A 25316-nucleotide genomic window follows, 5' to 3' on the forward strand; every position below is an offset into this window, starting at 1 on the left:
AACGCACCATTCGATAGTGGTCGACGCCAGTGCCGCTTGTCTCCCGTGCCGGTGACACGTCCCAAAACACTCTCGGAGTGGTTGGCGTTAGGAAGGGCATCCAGCTATAGAAACCTTGCCAAATCGGACTGGAGCCTGGTGCACCCTCCCGTCTTGCCAGTCCTCAGTCAAACCGTCCAACCCATGCCAGCATGGAAAGCAGATGTTAAACGACGACGACGATGATAATATACAGCCTTAATTGAAGGGAGAATATTTCATGATCAAATAAGTTGTATACAAAATAATTAAAAATTACTTGTATTTTAATTTAATTTTATGCAAGAGTTACTTTTATTCAAATAAACTTCGAGTAAACAACAGCTGGAAAAGAAATGCTAAATTATTTTGTCTTTGTTCAATATTTACTACTACTACTACTACTACTACTACAAGTAGTAGTACTAGTAGTAACAATAACAACAATATGGTTGATAAGGTTTTTATTTACAAAGTAGATATTTTGTTTACATATATTTACTACATCCGAAACACTGCAATATTCACAGTAAAAAAAACTGCATCCCGATTTGAACCCATTATCCACGGTCGATCAGTTGGGTTTGTCATTTACTCAGCCGTAATGATTTTAAATATTTTTTTTTCGCACGAAAAGTTGTGGAGACGGCCGAGACTAAAGTATTATTGGACGTAGGATCGTTGAAGTAAATTACTTGCTACATACACTGTGGGGGCGAATTCAGTCTACTGTACCTACCTCTACGAAAACTGACCTTGGGCCTAGTTCAAAGAAATCGATAATAGCAAGCATTAGAAAGGAAGGAGAAAGTTGTGATGTTTATTCATTTCCTACCAGGGTTTATGATGTAAGTGGAGTAAAACGTCTTAAGGGTTGAAAGTGAATCGCAGATTTTTTTTACTAGCTAGAAGTTATCGTTTCCAGGGTTGGCTTCTCTGCCTCGTTAAATATTCGTAAAAACATTGAAAATAATCTAGCACCATTTTGATGGGAGAGAACCCTTTACGGACTTCTATAGTAATGGCTCCTTGCTTGTCACTCACAGTAGACGACTAATTTAAGAAAAGATATATGGCCTTATAAAGACGACACTGTTCACGACAGTTGATAGTTGACATGTATGTACACTAAGTTTCTGGTCGTGTAGCCGTGTGTCCTTAATATACAGTACAGACCATGTGTAAGTCAGAATGAGAAAGAAAGCGAAGCAGTGCGAGAGAGTGAAAGAGAAAGAAAGAGAGAGAGAGAGTGAAAGAGAAAGAAAGAGAGAGAGAGAGGCAGCATGTTTTAGAGTTGTAGTAAGTGCTACGTAATCTTTCCCCCTCCTCCTTTACCGCGCAGTGTCAAACCAACTGTGCCGTGAAAAACTTACTACACTTTTCCCCTTGATTTGTTCACTGTGAGTTCCTACTATTTTATTCAACATCTCAAGCACAGCAAGGTTTGTAAGGATACAAATTTTTTTTGTCCTAATTATACCCACATATTCACACGCACAGACATATGTTTTTGTTTTGTCATTTTCGAAAATTACTTCATTCTTACTAACTTGTTGAATATTCTGAAAAAAAAAAAAATTCTCTTCCTTTTATGTTTGTTCTTTCGATTATTTTGAAATCGTTGCTTTTAACATAGATAGATATTAATTGAAAGTTATATTTTTTCCTCGACAAACTAACTTTTCGTATTGTTTAGTAGTTTTCCAGCGCTACTTTTACAGCAAGTTAGGAAAAAAAACTATTTATAACTTTGTTCAGTGAGTGTCATTATTGATATAGTTTTATTGGTAAATTTTTATCATTACACCCACCTCACTTTGAAGTCTTATGAACAACTGATAAAAAAAAAAAACCCAGAAAAATAACAAACTAACAAACAAACAAAAACCACTAGGTATACTTTGAAACGATTTTAAATCCAGGTAGGAAGTTACATATCTTGACAAAAGGTATGAATGGGGGGCAATTTTTGGACAGGTGTCTGCATTAGCTCCCCACCTCCAATATCCTACTTAATTGTCCCAACTCAACTAACTCCTCCGCTGTTTGTTTCTAGCATCTGTTAATTTCTTTAACTTCGTGTATCCTAACTTTAATTTATACTAGAACTCTAAAGATTGGTGGCCGTGTTTGTACTTTTAGTGCTGAGGGACGGAAATTAAGAATTTATTTAATTCAGATTTGGGAGAATATTTCTTAAATATATTTCTCATTCATATTCTCTAAGTTAAGCTAGAAAACCGAAGAGGTTTATCAAGTACAGGCCCCCTCTGTACACACGCACACACGTGTAAAATACTTAATCATCTGTATACTGGATATCTTCCTCCGCCCTCATTCTATATTTGTATTTTTCACTTTCGCATTAAATTACTCTTATATGATCACGCACACACACAATGATGTGTGCATTTCACGCATGTAAACATTCTAGCCTGTGGTTTAATCATCCAAGTTAGCTCGTATATTCTGTTATTAAAATAGATACCGTATTTTTTATAGACCAGTTTTTGCGGACGAAATTTTGGTGCGTTGTCAAGTAAAATATACAAAAGTCCATATTTAATAATTTTAAATGAAGTATGAATTACAAGTCATTAATTAAAACTCTAAATTAAACCCTAATCCCAGAATCCTACACGCATAAGGAAGCTTGATTTAATTATAATGCTTTGTATATAGAAAAGGGTTTCTTTAATTCGATTTTTCGGTTTCATAAAAGAAATAGAATTTGTTATTCCGGACCCAGTACTTGACTGGTGCTTTATTTTGTCGCTCCCGGGAAGGTGAAGGCTAAGATGAATTTGTTGAGGTTTGAACTCAGTATGCAGAGAGCCAAAAAAATATCGCAAGCATTTTTATCCAACGTTCTATATCAATAAATTGTTGGTTTCGCAGCGGCAAACTTCTGAGATTAGCTGACTGTTTTGGTATCCTCTTACACTTTCTTTTAGTTGATGGATAGGTTTTGCGAGTAAATCAAAGTTAAATGGTCAGTTTTATAAATGGAATTCACTATATGTAAATTGTGTTTTTTGCCACTATATAAAAAGCGATGGTATGTAACGAGATAATTAGAATACTTCTGGTTTCAGCATAGGTCTAATGTTTTTTAAACTAAAGAAAACTTGGTCCTCAGTTTTATTTATTTATTTTTACTCGAGTTTATATGATCAGGTGGGAAGAATGTTTATATTCGTGATCTGTTATGCGTTTAAATGGATTGTATGCGTATGATTAATTCCTATATAAAAAAATAAATAAAGAACGTTTGACATATGGGAGTATAGGTACCTCTGACCTTCTGACAGATATGGATATCGCTTTGACGATGACCCGAAACAAAAAGGGTTGATGAATTCTGGTGACCGTTCTTTACGAAAGGAAACGGTCAAGGAGTGAGATCATTCCTTTGTACAGTGTATTTGGGTGTTGACATGTATAGTTCTTTGGTGTGGTATTGAGAACGTCTATTGAAAGAAATATAAAAGTTTATATATTAGACATACAATAATATACCTGCTGCATTCAACCGACCTATTAACCAAAAAAAAAAAAATAACAAAACAAAAAAACTTCTTACTACGATTACTACTACTATTATTACTAGTTTGTACCACATACCAGGCCACAAATTTGGGTGTATTAAATCGATACCAGTATTTGACCGGTCCTTCATTGATTCATGAAGTTCAAAGTGGAATTTGAACTCCACGTATAAGGCTACAGTAAATACTGCAAGACCTTTTTCTCCTACGCACTAATAGTTCTACAGATTTACTGGTCTTAGTGGTTTCTAAAATAGACAGAAGGCCCAAGATTCGGGGAAAGTACTTTCTCAAGTAAATTGACCCCAGTATTTAACTGGTACCTTATTCTCTAACGGCCTCGTAGAAATGAGAGGTAAAGTTAACCTCGGTGGTATAAATCCCGGTGGTGTAAGGCGGCGAGCTGGCAGAATCGTTAGGACGGTGGGCGAAATGCTTAGCGGTATTTCGTCTGCCATTACGTTGTGAGTTCAAATCCCGCCGAGGTCGACTTTGCCTTTCATCCTTTCGGGGTCGATGAATTAAGTACCAGTTACACACTGGGGTCGATGTAATCGACTTAATATCTATGTCTGTCCTTGTTTAGCCCCTTGTGGGTAATAAAGAAATAGGTATAAATCCCGCAAGATATTTTATTCAACTCGCTAATTTGGTTTAGTAATCTATTTACAATAGCTAAGTGCTATAGTTAATCATTAGCGATTAACCTCAACGCAGTTTACAGTAGAAAGTACCATAAATTTCTGCGTACAAGTGGACACTTTGAAGCCTGAAAAAAAATCTCTCTATGACTAGGGTCCAGCATATTCGACAAGAATAAAAAGCGAGTCTTTAAACCAGTGGAATATCACTTTTAATCTCTTGCTTGTCCTAAATGTCCATGATTGCGTCCAGAATTTTAATCATTCCTTGTTTCATACGTTCTGAGTAATTTAAAACTTTCCTTTCATCAGTCCCAAATTATTCTGGTGTTTGAAAAGAAAATTGGGAATGGGTATTATATTTGACTCATGAACATCAAGGAAATATGTCCCGCTGTACACCACTTACCATATTCAAGCAGACGGCCGCACGTATATTTGAAACTGAAATTCGTCTTTGGTGAACATTTTAAACATATATTAACGCAACCATCCGCCAAGGCAACACTAGCGTCCAGATTTTTTTAAATACCTATAATGGGCCAAACATAGATGGGACATTTCAAAACAATACAGGACACATAATCGGGGGAAAAAATACAAAGAAATCGAGTGAAGTAGAAAAATTAAAAAGAACGAATGAAAATGATAAGATGAGTCGCAATGACCCCGAAGTCGAGTGGGTTACATTTAGACGTTATTTTTTGAACAGTTTTTTTTCCCTTTTAAAAGTTCACATCTTCATTTTTAAATGTTCATATTCTGCAATATTTAAAAATTTTCCAAGTCTTTATGTTGAATTATGGGTGGTAGGGTATCAAACCCCACGAAGCCCGCCAATTGAAATTATATACTTTGCATGTTTTTATAAACGTATTGTATCTGTCTTCGTTCAATGATACACTTGTCCATCCGTGAAATCCTCCCTGAGTAGTTTCACCCTTATTAAACCCTTTCACTTGGAAATCCTCTATTCCACATCCACATTCTTACTGTAGTAAACTACAAATGCCTTATTTTTCAAAACCTGCTCTTCAGTCCCTTCTACTGATTCCTGCTCCTTTGGTTCTGTTTCTATCGTCTTTGGGTGTCTTATCCGGTTCTGGTGCTGGTCCTTCAGAGTCTTCCCCTGTTGTCACCCCCCTCCTTCCCCTGGGGCCGATAAACCCGTCGCCCTCGCTCTGCCCTTCTCCGACTGCACCCCTGGTGCACCTCATACCACCCTTGCTGCCTCCGTCCGTCACTGTCACTTGGTACTCCGGTCCCAACTGCCTCCTGTTCCCCTCCACAGCCCTCTCACCCCGAGGAGGTCCGCGCCCAGGGCACTGCACCCTCATGCGGCCTCCCACTCCACACTCACAGTAACCTGGTCCTCACCCCTCAACCACCCCCAAGGGAACCCTCTCTCGGAATCTCCATCTGGCAGGGGACCCCTTCGATGTCCTTGAAAGCGGCAAAAATCCACATCTCGACACCACACTTCACCGGCTCAACTTGATCGCCCCTCCCACCGACACCACTTCGGGACTCTCCTCGGTGGCAACCACAACAGCTTCCACCAACTACTCTGGCTTCAGTTCCGGCGGCACCCCTCTAACGCGAATTCGTACATCTTGCCCGCTCCTGCATGTGGGCAACAGCGTCACCCCTTCACTACGCAAAACAGCGGTGGAATGCGAGGCAGCCCACTCCCCGGTGGAAAACCTCACCTCCACCGCACCACATTTCCTTCCTCGGCTAACGAAAGCTGCCGCTTTCAAAAGGGATCCCGAACATACCTCCACGCCATCCTCCGACAGGATCTCAATCCTACTAGTGGCGACCCATCGCAGCGGCCCATGCGGAGCTCTCACCGCCTTCCACGTTGAAAAACGAACCCCTCAGCCCCATAATGGGAAGAAAACTGCAAAAACACTCACACGCGAGTCGCCCAACGACAATCTTCGACGGTGATACACAACACCTCAACAACGGACAGCCTCGAAGAGAAAGCCCTCAGCATGCTACAACAATCTAAAACCGTGGTCAAGAACAAACAAACAGGTTGTTAGTCTGCAACACCAACGCCCTCTCAAGGATTAGCCAGAGATGAGTTTTAAAATAAGAATATCTGAAATAAACTCGACTGCTCTCACAAACGAGAATACTAAAAATGAACCCGATCGCTCTCAAATATTTAGTAAAAAACAAAAAAAAAAAAACAACAACAAAAAACTGGAAAATAATCCAGAATCCTTGACCGGTACCAGATCGATTCCAAAATCTAAGCAGTTCGTGTCAGTCATGAGGCCAAACATCCCTGAAAGTTTCATCCGAATCCATCTTGAGGTTCTTGAGATATCTTGCCCACGGACAAACAAACACGTCTGAAAACAATACATCCACCTTCGCTAAGGCGGAGGTAATAATAGATAGTACTTTAAATTCAGTATTAACGCTATAGTATACGCAGTTTCCGTCCAGGTTTAGGCTTACTTACTGTATGCTTGGGTGTCAACCTCTGCGTTAGGTAAGTCCAACCCAGAAATTTGAGCTAAATGTCGTGAGGTCGATGAACATGCCAGCTCGAATTGTACGCCGCAATTTACAGTATTATTGCCCCTCTCTGCCTTTTCTGTTACTGCTGCGGAAGTGATCGGTCTCGTATTCAGGCGTATCCATTCAGACACCTCAACTCGTCTCTATATCTTGTCACTCGTATTATCCCACTTAGCTATGTCCAGTTCCTCATTCTCGAAATGTCGACCTTCTGCGCGTATTTCTTGCAGCCTTGGACTTAGGTTTCTCCAATTAAGAGGAACAAGCACCGCATCATCTTACTGGCTTCCTCAGAGTTCCCAAGACGATGGATAAAGCTCTTCCTTCCAGGTTCAGCCAAACATTTATCTACTCCGGCTGTCTATAAGTATATCTTCCTTATGCAATCAAAGGAAATATGTGAATCTAACAATATCCAAGGACAAGGTCATTGACAAAAAGAGGCGAAGGAATAAATGCATTGTAATGTCGAATTTTTACGTTCTAATATCGACTTTGCTTTTCATCCTGTGAGGTCGATAAAATACCAGTTATTGTTTGACCTTTGATCAGCTCTGATCGAGCTTCTATGATAAAAAACAAACTTATTTTCAATTGTTGTGACTACATTATTCAGAGGTATCTTTCTCTTTAAGACGTTAGAATGTAAATTGATGAAAATTTGGCAATTGTTTTTAGTAGGTCGAGTGATTGCACAAAGATCTTTAAATTGATTGTATCTCACAAATAATTGTAATCTTAGGTTAACATGCAGTTTACTGACGAAAATACTAAAAGTAAATTGTCCTTAAAAATGACAGTAAATTGTGGGAAAAACCAGATGTGATTTCAGTGACTTATCACAGTTTCATAAAAACCCATTCGTATCTTTTGGGTGGACTTTGTATGTAGGTCTCTGCAACTTCTTTACTCATAAGTTGTCAACCATTCATTCAATTTTGTTAATCCAAACGATGACAGCATCTACACGCAGACTATAGAAGGACGATAAATGCTCGCCAAGAAGAAACTTAGGCAACAATGTGGGAATAGTGATGATCTATTTACATCTTATTTTCATGAGTATGTGTGGCGAAATAAATTTAGAAAAGTTACTACGAATTATATTTCATGCATTGAGCACTGTTGTTTTCACGTAAACGTGATTGTTTTTTGTCTTATATAAAACATATATATGGTTTTCATGTTAAATTAAATATATGTACGTCACGTACAATGTTTACATTAAATTACGGGATGTCACTATCATCACTTCCGGTTTCTATCGCAGTTTACTTTCATTTTCTTAAGGACACTGTACTTCCATTGTTTTACAAAGTGAAGCTGTTTGTTAACCGTAGTCTTGCAATGGTAGAAATCAATATCTGATAAAAGAAGTTTTTTTTCCAAAGAAAAATAGATTCATACATTTCCTGAACTGGGTAACTCAAAGGATCCACGTAATTTTTTATGCTGGGTTTCAGAATATATCATGATCTTCTTTAGATGCCTTTATTCTTATTAGCAAAATCGCAACCAATCGCTTTTCTTTTTACAGTTGGTACTCCAATCCTTAAGATGTACTAACATTCCATATTTTGTCCAGAAGAAAATCTGACCTGTATAGCTTTTCTTAAGCTGAATAATCTTCAGTCTCTGTATTGTATCGTCCTGTCTCTTATCACTGGTCTTCTAGTCGGTTTGAACTTTATTATTGAACCTACACATGCTTTGCAAACAACCTTACTGTTTTTCTCTCTGGGTCCTATGCTATTCTAAATATTCAAGCCTCTTAACCACGCCTGTCGTATTAATAACTCTCCAACCCGAATTGGTAATGTTTGTTTGTTTACGACGTTTTGTCTATACATCAACAAGAAGTAGTGTGTCTCCCGTTCTTTTGCATAGCTTTTATTTAATCGTTGCTAACTGTTTAATATCATCTGAAGATGTTTACAAATATCAACAGCATTGCTTTGATCTATTTCTTGTTTGATGCATGCTTTATCGAATAAGAAAGCTGGCTAAAGTTAACTCACCTGTTATGGATTTCTCCTATGCAGTTTTGTCCCGTGTATGTAACTTTTGCTGGCAGCAGATGCCATTATTATGGCCGATCGATTTATCTTTATGACTTTCTGCTTCGATTTCCATTTAGAGGGTATACATCAGATGTCATATGCTTTAGTTTTCGTTTTTGTATTCCCCTACCTACTTTCCAGTCCGAAGAACATGCTCATTAAACTGGTCATAGTAGTTGGTAGTATTGTAGTGGTAATAATAGCCGTTGCATTTCCACTTGATTGCTTGTCATGGCTGACATACATATTTCTACCTTCTCCCCTTGCAAATTCTCTCGAAATAATACTAATTTTTGCAGTCCGGCTCTTTTCCTTTCTTGTTGAGTTGTCTCTTGCTGTTTTTTTTTTTTGTCGGACACCCTTTCTCAAATTCTCCTTCCGTAACCTTTTCCTGCTTTGTTTTTGTAATGACCCTCTCATACATGCACTCACCTGTTGCTTTAAGACAATTTCCATCCCTCTTTTTTTTTTTTTTTTTCAACCCTTTTCTATTTGCTCATTTAACGTCTTTTACTTGCACCATTGGAGGTTTCTTCACATTATTCTTGTTTACTCTACTTTTAAATCTCTTTGCCACCACCTTTCAAACCGATCAATTATCTTGACCATCTGTCTCACGCCTTAAATTTTACAATATCTTCTCTATCGAAACCACCCTTCTTACTTTCGCCTTGTCTTTTACCATCTCTCTTTCTCCCTCCCCCAAACCATCTTATGATCCCTTCCTTTTGACCAATCTCCCATGATTTCTTTCTCTACCGACTCGTCTCTCACGATATTCCCTTCTCTCTCAACCCGTTTCTCACAATATTTCTCCTTCCCTCTCTTGTCATGTCACCGTTTCGTCTCTTTATAATTTCCCACACTATTCCGCCGCTCTCTCGGCTCACGTTATTTTTCCTCTTCTTCTCTCGAGCTCACTCTCTTTCTCTTTTTGAAATTCAATTTTTATTTTATGTTTAAACATTTGCTCTTTTCTTTTTCTTTTCATTCAACCATTTTTTTTTTTGCATTCTTATTCACTATCCAAATCTTGTGTTTTTTGTGTCCCATTATTGAATTGTGAAAATTAGCTGTTCACATATATTTATATCTATTGTCACTCAACTTCATTTAGTTGCTTATCCTTTGAAACAAACACTACATGATCGTTTGATACGAAGGAAAGTCTTGATTATTGTGCTTTTTACATGTTCACACGTTTACGCAGACACACACACACACTCTCTCTCTCTTGCCGGACTAATTTTTCTGCTATCTGAAACATGCAATTTCTGGATTTTGAAAGGAAGCAAGCAAAGAAAGAAAGAAAGAAAACTAGCATTGTCTTTTCTGATGTTTTGCCTTTTGTTAATTATAGGTGTACTGTTCTTTATTTTCCTCTAGCCGACAGAGAAGAATTGGTGGGATTATTTGTTTTGGGCCAAACATAACATTAAAACACTCTCCGTAATACACGGAAACAAGTTATGTTGACAATAGCAGCCGGCTACTGTTATTTGAAATGTTAATTACTGACCTGTCTAGTTAGCTTTGTCGGTGTTTTCTTCATTAAGGAAATGTGAAAGTATTGTATTTTCTAAGTTTGTTATTGTTTTGTCCTACGTCAACCTGAATGGAGAAACTCCGTAATCAAAAGTACTGACCCTATCTTTTAGTGTAATTTGACTGTTATTTCCAGCAGGACAAGCGATTTGGTCTGTCAGGTTGTTATTGTTTAGTCTTAGGTCAACCTTGATCAACCAGACCTATGATAGGAAACATTTCAGCTGTGCTATTTCTAACCGGTGGAATAACCTCGTTTACTAAAGGTTGTGTTTCACAATTTGAAAAGTTACCCAGTGAAATATATATTTATAATACTCTTTCTAGCACCTTTTAGTTGTTTCTTAGATTGTTCATCACCGCAAAGTTCCCAGACTTACACAGACAAACTGTCTGTCTGTCTGTGCCTGCCTGTTTGTCTAGGTCTGTCTGTTTGTCTTTCTCTGTCTGACTCTAACACAGCTTTGAAAGTAAGTTGAATGAACGTAAATGAAATCAATTGCTTGTTCCTTTCATAGGTACCAGTGGTTCTCAAGGTAAGGTGCATTCCCCACTAGTGGGGTTTGGAAATATTTTGATGAGGCATGCTAATTTTCTTTCTTTTTTTGCTTCCTTTCAAAATCCAGAAATTGCATGCTTCAGATCGCAGAAAAATTAGTCTGGCAGAGAGAGAGAGAGAGAGAGAGAGAGAGAGAGAGAAAGAGAGAAAATGAATAAAAGTTGTAGTTATAGATTTTAATTACAACTTTTTTTAATCGATTAATTCGGCATATGAAACCGTTAATCCGGACACGTTTTTTCTCTCTCCATTTTCCTTCCTCTCTCCATTGTTTTTTTTCTTCTCATTCTTTTTTGTAGAAGAGCGTAGGCTCGAAATGCTAAAGGCTCTTCCATTTTTCTTGGGCGTCAAACTAATACACCTTGTTTGTTGTTCCTTCACCTATCTCTGTCTTCTGTTTTTTTTTTTTAAATACAATTTTAAACCACATCACACCACACACACACGAGAAATTATGATTAACACAATTTTTTTGTCATTTGTTCTCTACGGCCGTTTCACCATAGTGGTTACTTGGGATCTTCTGCATTGGATGTTCCACGTGCAATAACCACAAATCGTCAGTGGAACACTTTATTGCGTTATGTTAGACATATGAAATGTCTGAAGATTTTCAGCATATATATATATAAAGAAAAAACTCTGAAAATGCAAGTCTTTTAAAAATATTTATCAACTTAACCGGTTTTACTTATTTGAAAAGATTTTCAAAAGTAAATTATGAGGGTTTGTGTATCTCTTTGGTGTCAGAAATTAGTTTACATAAATGTATTCAAATCAAGTGATAGTCTTTGACAATGATACGAAAAAGTCTGAAGCTTTGTGTATCCTCTGTGATGAGTCAAAAAATAGTTTACATAAAAACATTCAGCTCAGGTAATAAATTTTTTTACATTAAGAAGAAGATAAAAATTAGTTTACACAAATATATCCAAATCAAGTAATAGAGTCTTTGACAAGAAGATAAATCATGTCTGGTTTGTCAATCAGTGGGTGCTAAAGTTTTAGTCTCACTGTGATCAGAAACCATAATTGTTTGCAGCATCTTAAATTGAAAAAAGGTGAATAGAGAAATAACAGACTATTTATAGTTCTCGGATCTGGCTGTAGGATCTTGCATCTGGATGGAATTTGACAGTTACTACTATTTTATATAGAAATGGTGGCTCAAAATTGCTTTCTTTTTAAGAAATAATGTGGTTGGTTGATGGCAGTCACATGATCAAAAGATGGTTCTGTTTTTAAAAAAGGTGGCTTAGGGTTGCTTTCACTTTAAAAACAGTGATGGCAGTCACATGATCAAAAGATAGTTCATGATTGTTCTGATTTCAAATAGATGTTGTGGAGCCAAGAAAGTCTTGTTTGCTGAGCCAGTAGTTTGGGTTGGCGTGTGTATTATTCTGGGAAATGTGAATAGGGGATTAATGTGTGTGTTTGCATGTCTGTGTGTACATGCATGCATGTAAGTGTGTGTTCTATTTGTGTGTGTATACGTGTGAGTCTGTGTGTGTGTGTGTGTGTGTTGCAGTTGTCAGGGTGGTGTGTGTGTATGCATGTGTGTATGCCTGTGTATGTGTGTTATATTTGTCTCAGTACTGTGTCTGTGCATGTGTGTGTGTGTGTGTGTGTGTTATAATTGTTTGGGCAGTGTGTGAGTGTTGCGTTCATTAGTGTGGTGTGTGTGTGTATGCATGTGTGTATGCCTGTGTATGTGTGTTATATTGTCTCAGTACTGTGTCTGTGCATGTGTGTGTGTGTGTGTTATAATTGTTTGGGCAGTGTGTGAGTGTTGCGTTCATTAGTGTGGTGTGTGTGTGTATGGGTATATATGAGTGTGTCTGTGTTTGTTGTAGACTTGGGTTCCTGGGAGATAGGGATATTGTGTTTATGTGTGAATGTGTGTAGGGGGTATGCGTGCATGTAGGAATTAAAGTATTGCCTAGTTGTTCCAACACCAGTTGACAGTCTGAGTATATTTTTTAAGATATTAAAGTATGCTTAACTGTGGTCTATTTTCGAATAAAAATGTTTTCTTTATTTGTTTTTGGTCAGTGATGCTGTCTGGGCAAATGTACAGTGGGAAAACTTGAAATTAGGAAGATTTATTTTTTACAGAGATCTAAGTGGTCACTGAATGGTATCTGTCTTGTGGTGGGGTCCTGCAACTGTTGGCAGTGAACTGTCATCCTGTCTCTGAGGGTAAGGCTAGTTTGCCTTATGTAATCTTTGTGGCACCCTTTACACCTAATGACATACATTAAATTTTTTGAGGTGCAGGGGAAATTATTTTTTACATCAAAAGTGTGTCCTGACTGAAATTTATACATTGTACTTTCAATGAGGTGAATATAAGTCCCACAATTAGAGTGACCACATTTATTGATGGTTGGTGTTTGGCTTGTGGTGTGTATTTTTATATTAATGAGTAATTTTTTTCAGGTTGTCTCTTGCTTTTTATTATTTTATGGGTTTTGAGTGCTTTTTTTTAATCATGTGTCTTCACTCAGTAATGGGATGTCCTTATGTATAATGGTGTAAGCTTCTGTATTTCTTGGGTTGTGTGTTGTGAGAAATGGAAGACTATTTAGTATACTATGTGTGTGTTTTGGTTTCTGTAAATCTTGGTTGTCAACTGCCTTAGCCCATTCTATTCCATTATCAATTAATGATGATAGGTATTCTCTTTTGAGTAGAATTTCCTCTAATTCTTGGAATCTTTTGTCTCATGTTTCATAATTTGAGACAGTTGTACAAATTCTTCTCACTAGATTAAAAGGAATGTTTGTCTTTGAGTGTTTTGGTTGGTTGGAGGTGATTAGAAGGTATTGTTTGGAATCAGTTGGTTTGTAGTGGACATCAGTTTCAATGTTCATATCTTTTTTTATGATTAAGATGTCTAGAAATGGCAGCTGGTATTAACTATATTCCATTGTGAATCAGATATGATTGTCGATGCTGTTAATTAGGTTTTTGAATTCATTTAGTTGGTCGAATGTGTAACAACATAGAATGAGGCAGTCATTCAAGTAGTGCTTCCAATTCTCTTAAAGGTACTTGTAGAAATTCAGGCCATATTTTGATTTGGATTGTTCATATATTTGGACTTCCAGGTAAACCATAGCTAGATTAGTGTAAGTTGGGGCAATACTTGTCCCATCGCAGTCCCTGATATCTGTTTATAGGTGTTATCATTAAAGTTAAAAAAGTTGTTTTGCAAAATGAACTTTAGTCCCTTGATGATAAAATCTTTTTCTATTCTTACCAGGATCTCATTAGGGTATTTTCCAGCCAGAATCTTATTACTTCCAGTCTATACTGGTGTGGAATCGTAGTGTAGAGGTTTATCACACCAAAGGAGACAATGAAAATGTCCCTGTTGGTGTGTTTGGGGAGGTTCAGGAGATCCAGGTCATCTCTTACAATACTTGGTATGTGTTTGAGAACTGGTTTTAGTAGTCATCATCATCATCGTTTAACATCCACTTTTCATGCTAGCATGGGTTGGACAATTTGACTGAGGACTGGAAAACCAGATGGCTGCACCAGGCTCCAATCTTGATCTGGCAGAGTTTTTACAGCTGGATGCCCTTCCTAATGCCAACCACTCTGAGAGTGTAGTGGGTGCTTTTACATGCTACCGGCACAAGGGCCAGTCAAGTGTCTATAAAATTGCTTAGTCTGTGTGTTTCACAATTTGGGCCTGCCACAATTGGTCTCAGTTTGAGATCAGTGGGGTGTGGTACATTGAAGCAGGTTGAAGTGGACTTTTTGCATGCTTCATTAATTATTTTGCTCTTGTAGATTTTTGGAAGTTTGTAGAGGTTGCTGGTTTTGTATTCAAAATGTGTTAAATAGTTGCATTCCTTTCCGTTAAGTTTTTGTGGATTTTGACAAATGAGTGTGTTTAATTTGCTCATCATTTTTGATTGTTAGTAGTTGTCTACTCTTTCATAGTAGATAGTATCTTATAAGCGGTAAGATACAGAATTTTTGTAGTACTTGGTATCCATAATTACAACAGTATTCCCCTTATCTGCTTCCTTAAATATGATGTCATTATTGTTTTTTAACATGTGGATGATCTCCCATTCCCTTCGACTGGTATTGGATATAGGTTTAGGTTGTGGTAGTTCATTGTAAGGGAAAGTTGATATGTATCCCAATGTCACGATCAAGATACTGGACCAGGTACTGCAACAGCTTGGGTTTGGTTTAAAGGGCCCACAGCTCTTCAGTATCCTTCCAAAATGCCTGAGAGACCTGCATGGGGTGGATGTAGGTGTCTTCAAAACAAAACTGGATCTTCTCCTGTCAAGAGTTCCGGATGAATTTACCTCATAGCAGAAAACATAGACGGAGGCAGCATCAGACTCCCTCATTCACCAAATGCCATATATCAGAGGAGGTTTAAAGCGGTGAAGATGTAGAAAAGCGAATGGCAGTGCTCCAGCATGGCTGCAGCTCTTTATTTGAAAGTTAGTTAAAAAGTTATGTATAGTTAAAAGTTGGTTGTTTCAACTGTTGTAAATTTCTTTTTTGTTTTTAACTTTTTATTTTGATAGTTTCCTGTTTCCAAACAATTCTTTCTAGAACTGTGTGTTTTATTGGGGATTTCCTTGTGGTGATGGTGGTGGTAGTGGTTGACTGTAGAATGGTGTCATTGCTATAGCAATTAGTGTTACCTGTTGTTATCTACGTATCATTCTTTTGACTGTATTCTGATTTGGTGACAATACAATCTCTTGAGATTGCTATTATATGCTATTTTCAAAATAAACCTTCCACCACCATCACCACCACCACAAAGAAATTCTCAATAAAACACAAAGATCTAGAAAGAATTGTTTGGAAACAGGAAACTATCAAAATAAAAAGTTAAAAATTTCCAAGAAATTTACAACAGTTGAAACAACCAACTTTTAATTATATATTACTTTTTAACTACTTTCAGATTAAGAGCTGCAGCCATGCTGGAGCACCACCATTATTAGCTTTTCTACATTTTCACCACTTTAAACCTCCTCTGTTTGGTTAAAAGTTTGCTTCCAACTGCATGATTTCAGGTTGACTCTCATTGCATGGTACCTGGGGCAAGTGCCTTCAACCACAGTGTCGATCTGACCAAGCCTTGTGAGTGGATTTGATATACCGAAACTGAAAGAAGCTCGTCAGGTGCAGGAGTGGCTGTGTGGTAAGGAGCTTGCTTACTAACCACATAGTTCCGTGTTCAGTCCCACTGCATGTCACCTTGGGCAAGTGTCTTCTATAGCCTCTGGCCGACCAAAGCCTTGTGAGTGGATTTAGTAGACGGAAACTGAAAGAATCCCTATATATATATATATACACACACACACACACACACACAAGTAAGTTAGGAGTTATAGATGTAAACATATATATATATGTATGTATGCATATGTTTGTGTGTTTATTTTGGTTCCCCCTTCCCCATCGCTTGACATCCGATGCTGGTGTGTTTACATCCCCGTAACTTAGCGGTTCGGCAAAAGAATTCGATAGAATAAGTACTAGGCTTACAAAGAATAACTCCTGGGGTAGATTTTCTCGACTATAAGCGGCGCTCCAGCATGGCCGCGGTCAAATGACTGAAATAAAAGAATAAAAGAACAAAAGAATATATATGTGTGCATGTTTGCCCACCACCGCCGCTTAACCGATGTTGATGCGTAACTTAGCGATTTGGCAAAAGAGACTCGATAGAATAAGTACTAGGCTTACAAAGAATAACTCCTGGGGTAGATTTTCTCGACTATAAGCGGCGCTCCAGCATGGCCGCGGTCAAATGACTGAAATAAAAGAATAAAAGAACAAAAGAATATATATGTGTGCATGTTTGCCCACCACCGCCGCTTAACCGATGTTGATGCGTAACTTAGCGATTTGGCAAAAGAGACTCGATAGAATAAGTACCAGGTTTAAAAAGAAAATAAATAGGCGCAGGAGTGGCTGTGTGGTAAGTAGCTTGCTAACCAACAACATGGTTCCGGGTTCAGTCCCACTGCGTGGCATCTGTGTCTTCTGCTATAGTCCCGGGTCGACCAATGCCTTGTGAGTGGATTTGGTAGACGGAAACTGAAAGAAGCCTGTCGTATATATGTATATATATGTGTGTGTGTCTGTGTTTGTCCCCTTTGCTGGTGTGTTTACGTCCCCGTCACTTAGCGGTTCGGCAAAAGAGACCGATAGAATAAGTACTGGGCTTACAAAGAATAAGTCCCGGGGTCGATTGCTCAACTAAAGGCGGTGCTCCAGCATGGCCGCAGTCAAATGACTGAAACAAGTAAAAGAGTAGGATCGATTAGTTCGAGTAAAACTTTTCAAGCCGGTACCCTAGCATGGCCGCAATCTAATGACTGAAATAAGATAAAGAATGTAATTATGTTCTAACAATGGGACTGGAAAACTAAGCCAGTTTTCGATCGTTTGTTCTCAATCTCTTACCCCACTGTTTCAGTTTTGCGTAACCAATTGACTTTTGATACTCAGATCTTGTTTTGACAATTATCAGCAACATATCCGGTTTCTGTAGTTTATCAAAATATTCTGTTATTTACTGAATGACTTTACGAATTAAAATCATCATCATCATCTATTATTTCTTATTAGAGATGTGATTTCTAGACACTTTGAAGCTGCGTTTTATTGGTTGTAGTAAAATTTCGTAAATTATATTCCTTTAATACACACTTGAAACTATCACGTCTGCAACATTTCAAGGATTATTATAGGCTTCCAAATAAACATTGATATTTTTCCAACAATTATTTGTAGATTTACTCAATTTACGTGACAGTGTAAAGCTGAAAGATATGAAAGAGATTTTTTTTTTTATAAAACTTTTATAAGTAAGAAAAAAAAAAAAGGAAAAGCACAGACAGAGAACAGTTAAATATTTCTATCGTTTATTCTTTTTGTAGCCCCCGTGAATTGGAAGATCTTATTTATTGTTGGTTAGTAGATCCTTGAAATTAAATTGTACCTTCAACAGTGGTAACCTTTTAAAAACTAGTTGGAAATTTTTGCTTTAGAATTAATAATACTCTAAGATACCTGACCTGGTTTTGAAAAATACTATATGACCCGATCTTGAAAAATTATAGTTTAAAGGATAAACCAACAACGTCTTTGTTTGATAACCTTGCTCAGTATCTGGTACATCTCATACGTTGATACATCTGGTTGATGTAATGGAGGATTAAAGTTTGAAAGTTTATCTCTTAATTCTTCCCAACATTTTTACCAGTTTATCCAGTATCTATGAGCCATTCCGCATTCCAGCTTAGATTACCTACTTAATGTTGTTTCTCCATGAAATTATTTTTGGAAACGATACCTAATCGACAATTTCCTTCTTTCTTTTTATTTTTTTCTTGATTAACCTTTCTTTTGAGAAAAATAGTCCTTTCAAAACCAGTTTTGTATTGCATATCACCTTTTGAATAGTCTATTTACGAAAACACATTTAGGAATGTTAAGGTAATACAGGAAAACGAAAGCAAATACCTCTACGCGGTTGCTCTCAACCTTCCGCAAGTATCAACTATATTTTCCTCAGATCGTAACCCTACTCTCTTAAAGGAAAAAAAAATACATAGGATTATGTAGTGCTAGATACTTTCTGAAAATTAGGATCAGATGATCATAATAGGGATACATTTGATCAAACAGAATTAAACAGCAGATGTTTTATACAACACGAAGAATATTCCGATTCGTATCAAAAATAGCTATCGACTTACTGAGCATGCTTTTCTTGATTTCTTTTACCGTTACTGTTACAGTCTCTACTTGTCTAAACTTGCTGAATGCAGATTCCTCACACACGTTTCACAGCTCTGCTGGTGTCTTCTCCAAACGCTTCCTCTCAAATGCATTCTTCTGGAGTCTCTATCTTGCAAGTATTTGACATTCACATGTTCAAACTGATCGATGACTGCATTAACTTTATCCAACTATCCATATCGCTTAGCTAGATAGACTTAACCTACTGAGCATTGACCTATTTTTGTATCATATATGAATGGCCCCTCGCCTTTCAGAACTTCAGGAAAATCAATGTTGTATATAGCATGAACAAAACCTTCAACCATGCTTAAAGCAATTTTACATGTCAACCAACATGTGTAATATTGCCACAGCTTTCTCTTCAAAGTCAGACAATACTTCGACCATCTGTAGTTGCTTACCTTCACAAAACTCAAGTATAAACAGGTTATACTTGGTATGGCTCAGATACCTGGAACAATACTTCTGTCTGTCTGTCTCTCTCTCACATACCTCTAAACTGCATCCTTAATTAGCCACCAGGTAAAGGTACACTTTAGAGCTACTTATGTTATTCGCTGTCTCTTCTCTTTTCTACATTCCTGAATTCACACACTGATGCACACACGTCAAATTCTTTCCACTATCTTGTATCTCACCCCTAAACACTGCGCTAACCGCTTCAACTAAGTATTCTTTTCTACTCTAGGCACAAGGCCCGAAATTTTTGGGGAGCGGGCCAGTCGATTAGATCGACCCCTGATAGGATGAAAGGCAAAGTCCCCAATGTTTTCATAAGTTTAACCCTCTACCATTCTGTTTGCCCTCTTTTTTCTTCCCTACAAGCATTAATTTCAGAAGTTCATGTTGAACATTAAATGCATCTCTCACTTTCTTCTCTACTTAGACACATCACACCAGGTTTGCGCTATTTCTATTATGAAATAAATTAATAAAAAACACTGCAATGAGGAAATGGTAATTTAGTTTCATTCTGTAACATCAAAGCACAAACTCTCAGTGTAACAGACTTGGAATACTACACATCTGTTCATGATCAATACATAAAGTCCCAAATGCTAAGATCTCTAAATCTATGACGATTCCCAAAACGTTTACAATATTAGCAAAGGTTTCTTATTTTTCCAGCCTTCAACAACTACTAATACTTCTACTGAGCCCATGCACAGTTGGTGCAGTTACTAAACATATAAACATCCTGGATCTTTTCGGTTTGAACGGCAGTTTTTTCTAGAGGTGTCGTATGAAATTGTCACCCATAATTATGACCCTAGTATCGATCTATTGCATTTCAATCTGTTTTACGGTTAGGGGTGGGGGGAAGGGTATCTTTTTTTCTTCAGAAATGTAAATAAACCCAATCTGTTTCTTAAACGAGAGACATATTCATACGGCACAGAATGTTTTCACCTCAATAGACGTCATTGATTGGTTGAAATTGCAGAAATTGAAAAAACAAAACAAAACAACAACAAATATCTTACAAACTATAGAATTTTCTCAATAAAGCCAAGAGAAAAAGATGTTTTATAAACACATTCTACCAGTATACGAAGTTTAAAAGTGTTTAGTTAGGTGGAAATTATTTTAAAAAACTGCCGGTCAAACCGAAAAGATCTAACATCATAAACTGCATCCATATTAAACATATCTTCAGTTTTGACTTCAATTTTTAAAAATAATCTGTAAAAGTGCGCCTTTCTTCGAAAATTCAGCCCTTTAAACATGTCGAAATATCTGAAATTGACTGTTGAATCTCTTTTGTGGAAACGTAGAAGTTTTAAAGCTTGTCTTCTTTCGGATAATAAGAAAATCAATTTTAGATGTAATTCTATTCTAAACATTAAAAACTAACATCTTACAGGGTTTCTTTTTACTCTATGGGAATCTTTAATAAAGTGTGAGTTACTGAAATTCCGCAGTAGTTATTTTTCCCTGTTTTGCGAGTTCCTTGTAGATTTGGCTCCATGGAAGACATTCTGATTGTCTCCGAGGAGTGGAAATTGGACAATAAGCAAGGCAATTGTTAACAAGTAAAAATGAGGTGTGCATCGGTGAATATTTTGTTTTGATTTCGTAATGACTACAAACGTTTTCATTACGTTTAAGATATTTGCAGGTAGTTCGGAAGTTGACAGGATCAAGGATATTGGAAGTGAAGTCGGTAGTTGATAGGATTAAAGCTGTTACCTTTTTGGATGGATGCGACACAACGCTTTTCCAAAAGAAAAAAAGGCAATCTTTCGTCTCTAGTAGACCTTTCCGTCGATTTCCGTAAAATTTTTTTTTTTTACATATGGGCTTGCGGGAACTTTTGAAGTAATGAGAGCGAAAGAGACTAAGAGAAAGCGATTGTATGACGAGGGAAGTTCTTTTGAAGTTACCGTGCATGTGAAGCATTGATGTACATGTGTGTGTGTGTGTGTGTGCGTGTTTGATGGGGTGTGGGAGACAGACAAGTATGTTGTGTAAGTGAAGTGCTTCTGTTAGTGTGTGTGAAAGAAAGAGATAACTGAAATGTTTTACTCGGTGTATGTGTATATGTATGTATATTACTTCAAAAGTTCCCGCAAGCCCATATGTAAAAAAAAAAAAAATTTTTTTTACGGAAATCGACGGAAAGGTCTACTAGAGACGAAAAATCGCCTTTCAAAAAAAAAGTTAGAAATTGATTTCATTGAAATTCTTATCATTTCAAAAATACTCACCTACGAAAGCATTTAAGTCACCCCTCACCCAAGAGTAGTTAATAAACCAGGACCGTTGTAATCTCTCTGTGCCTTATATATTCCGCATGCATTTTCAGTAATTAACCTGGTGCTACGGGACGAACTGAACATATTGTTCTAACTTTTGTACTTATACAAGTCACAACATGGATTGTGAAGAAGTGAAAGTATTGAATTACTTTATTTTTGTTCGTCATTCAGGAATGTTCATTATTACGAACTGAAGCGGAGGTTATTTGGGCTGCTAATCTTTCCCCAAGTTGCACATGTGAGAGGCTAGGAAAAAAAAGTGGTATTTATCTGTCTTTTAGCTTTTTCCATTTAACATCCGACTCGAATTTTTGAGAATACTATCCAGTCCTTGTATAGAAAAAGGAATAAAGGTATGCATGCACACATGCATTTCACAAGCTCTTACCTTCTCTCGGTAAACACTTTCTTTTTAATTTACGAAATGAACTGAAGTGTGTCTGTCGCAGTCACGTCTGCCGATTATTAATAAAAAAAAGACATTTATAAATACATATGCATTGTGATTCAAAGGCACCCCACTCATTTTCGGTTTTTGAGTAACACCCGCACGATTTTCACTAAGAAAAAAAAAAACGGATTTTTTGCATGGAATCAAGTATCTTCACCTCCTAATATGTTGCAAAACAGATTTTTTGGGTCCGAAAAACGGGGTGGGATGAGGTGGAAGCCTTGGAACCCCTCCCCCCCTGATCTTTTCACCAAGGAAAAAAGAAAACTCGTTTTTCTGCGTGTTATCAAGTACCCTGACCTAATATGCTGCAAATCCCTTATTTTGGTTCGGAAAAAGGGGGAAACCCCCCCCCCCACCAACGTCCCGGGATCATTGTAATTTTTTTTTTGTTGAATGAATTCCTGTGACCTCCTAATATGCTGCAAAACAGTTTTTTGGGGGATCCGAAAAACGGGGTGGGGTGAGGTGGAAGCCCTGGAAATGTCATCCCCACCCCATTGATCTTTTCACCAGCGCGATTTTTCGTAAGAATTTTCGCTAATCTACTGTGTTATACTACGTATATCTCTAAAGTTCAGTTTTTATTGTCTTGTTAACGTAGATGTTTCCACGTTTGCGATAAAACGTTCGTGTGAATGCGTTTATATGCGTGCTTAAATAAATAAATAAACAGTAAATAAATAAATATATTAGCGTGTTAACAACTTCTGCTTCAAACAACTGTTAATTACTATATATATATATATATATATATATATATATATATATATATATATATATATGCTAACACTTGGATGTAGTTATTTCTTGAATATTTACTAAATATAAACTAGAAAGAGAAAAATACAGATAATGCTGTCGGGAGTACGATAATGTGACTGATGTGCAAAAGAGAGGTTTCGTTGCCCGCTCATTTGCTTTGACACTGCCGTCATCTGATTTCGTGGGAATCACCAAAACTCACTCATTCTTTCTGTCTAACATATTACATATCCTGACTACAAACAATATTGTGAACATGTTTTCCTATTACACATCCTATTTTTACGTCACTTCAACCCAATTCACTTTTCTAATGTAATTTGGGCGCGGTCCTTAACGATTTTATATCATCCCATATGCATCCATCTCTCTTCTCTACCTTGTTTCCATCACATTTCTTTTTTCCCTATCCCTATACGTTTATATATTTTCTAGCTTTCACTTTTTTCCATCCCATTTTCTTTCTCCATTTTTTTCCTCAGTCGAAACTTTACCTTTCGCTATTTACTGTCTTATTTCAAAATAAAATATTTTGAAATCAATATCTTTGACACTAAATACTGACCTTTCCACAAATCTGACGTGGTTCATACTTAATTGTGACTGGTGATTCTCACAAATATACTTAATCCGTTTTTTTTTTCTCTGTTTGCAATTCTCTTTATTGTCATATATAAACATTATACATCATCTAAAAGTTTATAATGGGATGTCTGTAATACATCCATCCATACATTTATTTTTTTTATTTGGTTTGTGAGATTTTTGATGTGAAATCGTGTGTTAAAGCAGATTTTGTTTAATAATAATAATAATAATAATAATGATGATGAAATTATTGTATACAGTGCTCAGGTGTACCACAGCTTGTCAAAAGTGCGTATAAAGCATATGCAGTAATGTACAAATGTCTGGAAAGTGAACAGTGTATGAGTCTGATACATGCTTGCGTGTGCATGGAGGGGAGAAAGATCAGGTGTAGTGTTGGCGAATCTGAGGAAGCATGGAAGATTTGAATGGTGCAGTGCTCCGACAACCGATGCCGGCAGTTTGTTCCATGCTTCAGCAACTCTTAGCTTGAAAAGATGTTTCCGAAAGTCATGGGAGCTGTGTTGTTTTCTGACTTTGTAAACATGTCCACGGGTGTTAGACAGGTAGAGTTTGAAAAGGTGCTCAGAGTTATTGTTTGTAAGATGGTTAATAATTTTATGGGTGTCTGCCAAGTCAGCTGCCAGACATCGGAGTTTCAATGTATCCATATATCCATGGGAAGGTCATTATGCCAATAATAAACGGACACGATTGTTTAACACGTGTGTTTATTATTGACTAGCAGTATCGCCCGGCGTTGCTCAGGTTTGTAAGGGAAATAACTATAAAGCATTTTTAGAGAGTTATAGCCAAAAAATGGAAAAAAAATGATGGTAAATTTTTTTGAGAGTTAAAAAAGGTGGAGTTGCGTCCCCTAGACAGTCTGTGGTTTGGGTTTCTGATTCTCGACCCCATGTCGAATTTATCGATTTTTTTCAGAACTGGGGGAACTTTTCAAAATTTTCGCTGCGTTAGTTTTGAATTATGACATTGGGCTATGTGTATGTCAAGTTTCATCAGAATCGGTTGAAAGCCGTGGCCAGAGTGAGGGTACAGAAAACGCACAGACAAACTGCCGTTTATATAGAGAGAGATATTGAATTGGCCAAAAAGTCCGTTCGGTTTTTGTCGACACTAATCTTGAAGCATTCTCTTAAAAGTAGCTAGCTTCAGTCTATCCCCCGCACATGTAATGCAAACTTGCAACAAAGACGGGTTGTATTTTGGGTGCTTGAGATTACTCTAAAAATGAAGAACCAAAACAAACATAAATCGATAGCTGAAAACTAGAGGAACATGACCTACCATCCAATAGAACATTCAATATATATGTGTGCACTTTCATTATTAGTATGTCATGAATGTATAATTTCAAATTTTCCACCGGAAACTTGTGAATTTTTATTACCTTGTATCTTATCGTGTGAATTATTAATTCAATAAGTCTTATATTATGTTGATGTTTTATATTTTGCCTGTGTATTTATATATATGAGCATTTTTGAATATTTTTAAATACCTACGAGTTTTATCTTATATCATATCGACGTTTTATATCTATTTTTTAAAATATCTATTTGTATATCTATTTATGTATTTATATATTTAGAATGCCAACGTATTTTTTAAATATTAAAAAAATATTTTTAAATATCTGCATATTTTTAAATATTAAATATTTATCTGTTCATATACTTGTATGTTTTGATACTGTATTATCAGGAACTTTATATTGATTTACTAATGTCCAATGAAAGTGCACACGTATATATTGAATATTGTATTGGATAGTAGGTCATGTTCCTCTAGTTTTCTGCTGGTATTGCCTCCATTGAAATCATACATATATATATATATTACTCTTTTACTCTTTTACTTGTTTCAGTCATTTGACTGCGGCCATGCTGGAGCACCACCTTTAATCGAGCAACTCGACCCCGGGACTTATTCTTTTGTAAGCCCAGTACTTATTCTATCGGTCTCTTTTGCCGAACCGCTAAGTAACGGGGATATAAACACACCAGCATCGGTTGTC

At 36.9% G+C, this 25316-nt stretch overlaps 1 protein-coding gene across 6 annotated transcripts in view; it reads left to right on the forward strand.

The window, feature by feature from the left end:
- The first annotated feature begins 1293 nt into the window (after positions 1-1293).
- LOC115222941 (phospholipid-transporting ATPase ID) overlaps positions 1294-25316 on the forward strand; it is a 227749-nt gene continuing 203726 nt past the window's right edge. For 4 of the 6 annotated variants that reach the window (XM_036500574.1, XM_036500572.1, XM_036500571.1 and 1 more), the window contains exon 1: positions 1294-1460. The gene's annotated coding sequence lies outside the window, so the exon portion shown is untranslated. The remainder of the gene's footprint in view (positions 1461-25316) is intronic. The other 2 variants (XM_036500573.1, XM_036500576.1) reach the window with 2 other exon arrangements.

This window comes from Octopus sinensis, linkage group LG2, assembly GCF_006345805.1.
Source record: "Octopus sinensis linkage group LG2, ASM634580v1, whole genome shotgun sequence".
In the NCBI taxonomy this organism is placed as follows: domain Eukaryota; kingdom Metazoa; phylum Mollusca; class Cephalopoda; order Octopoda; family Octopodidae; genus Octopus; species Octopus sinensis.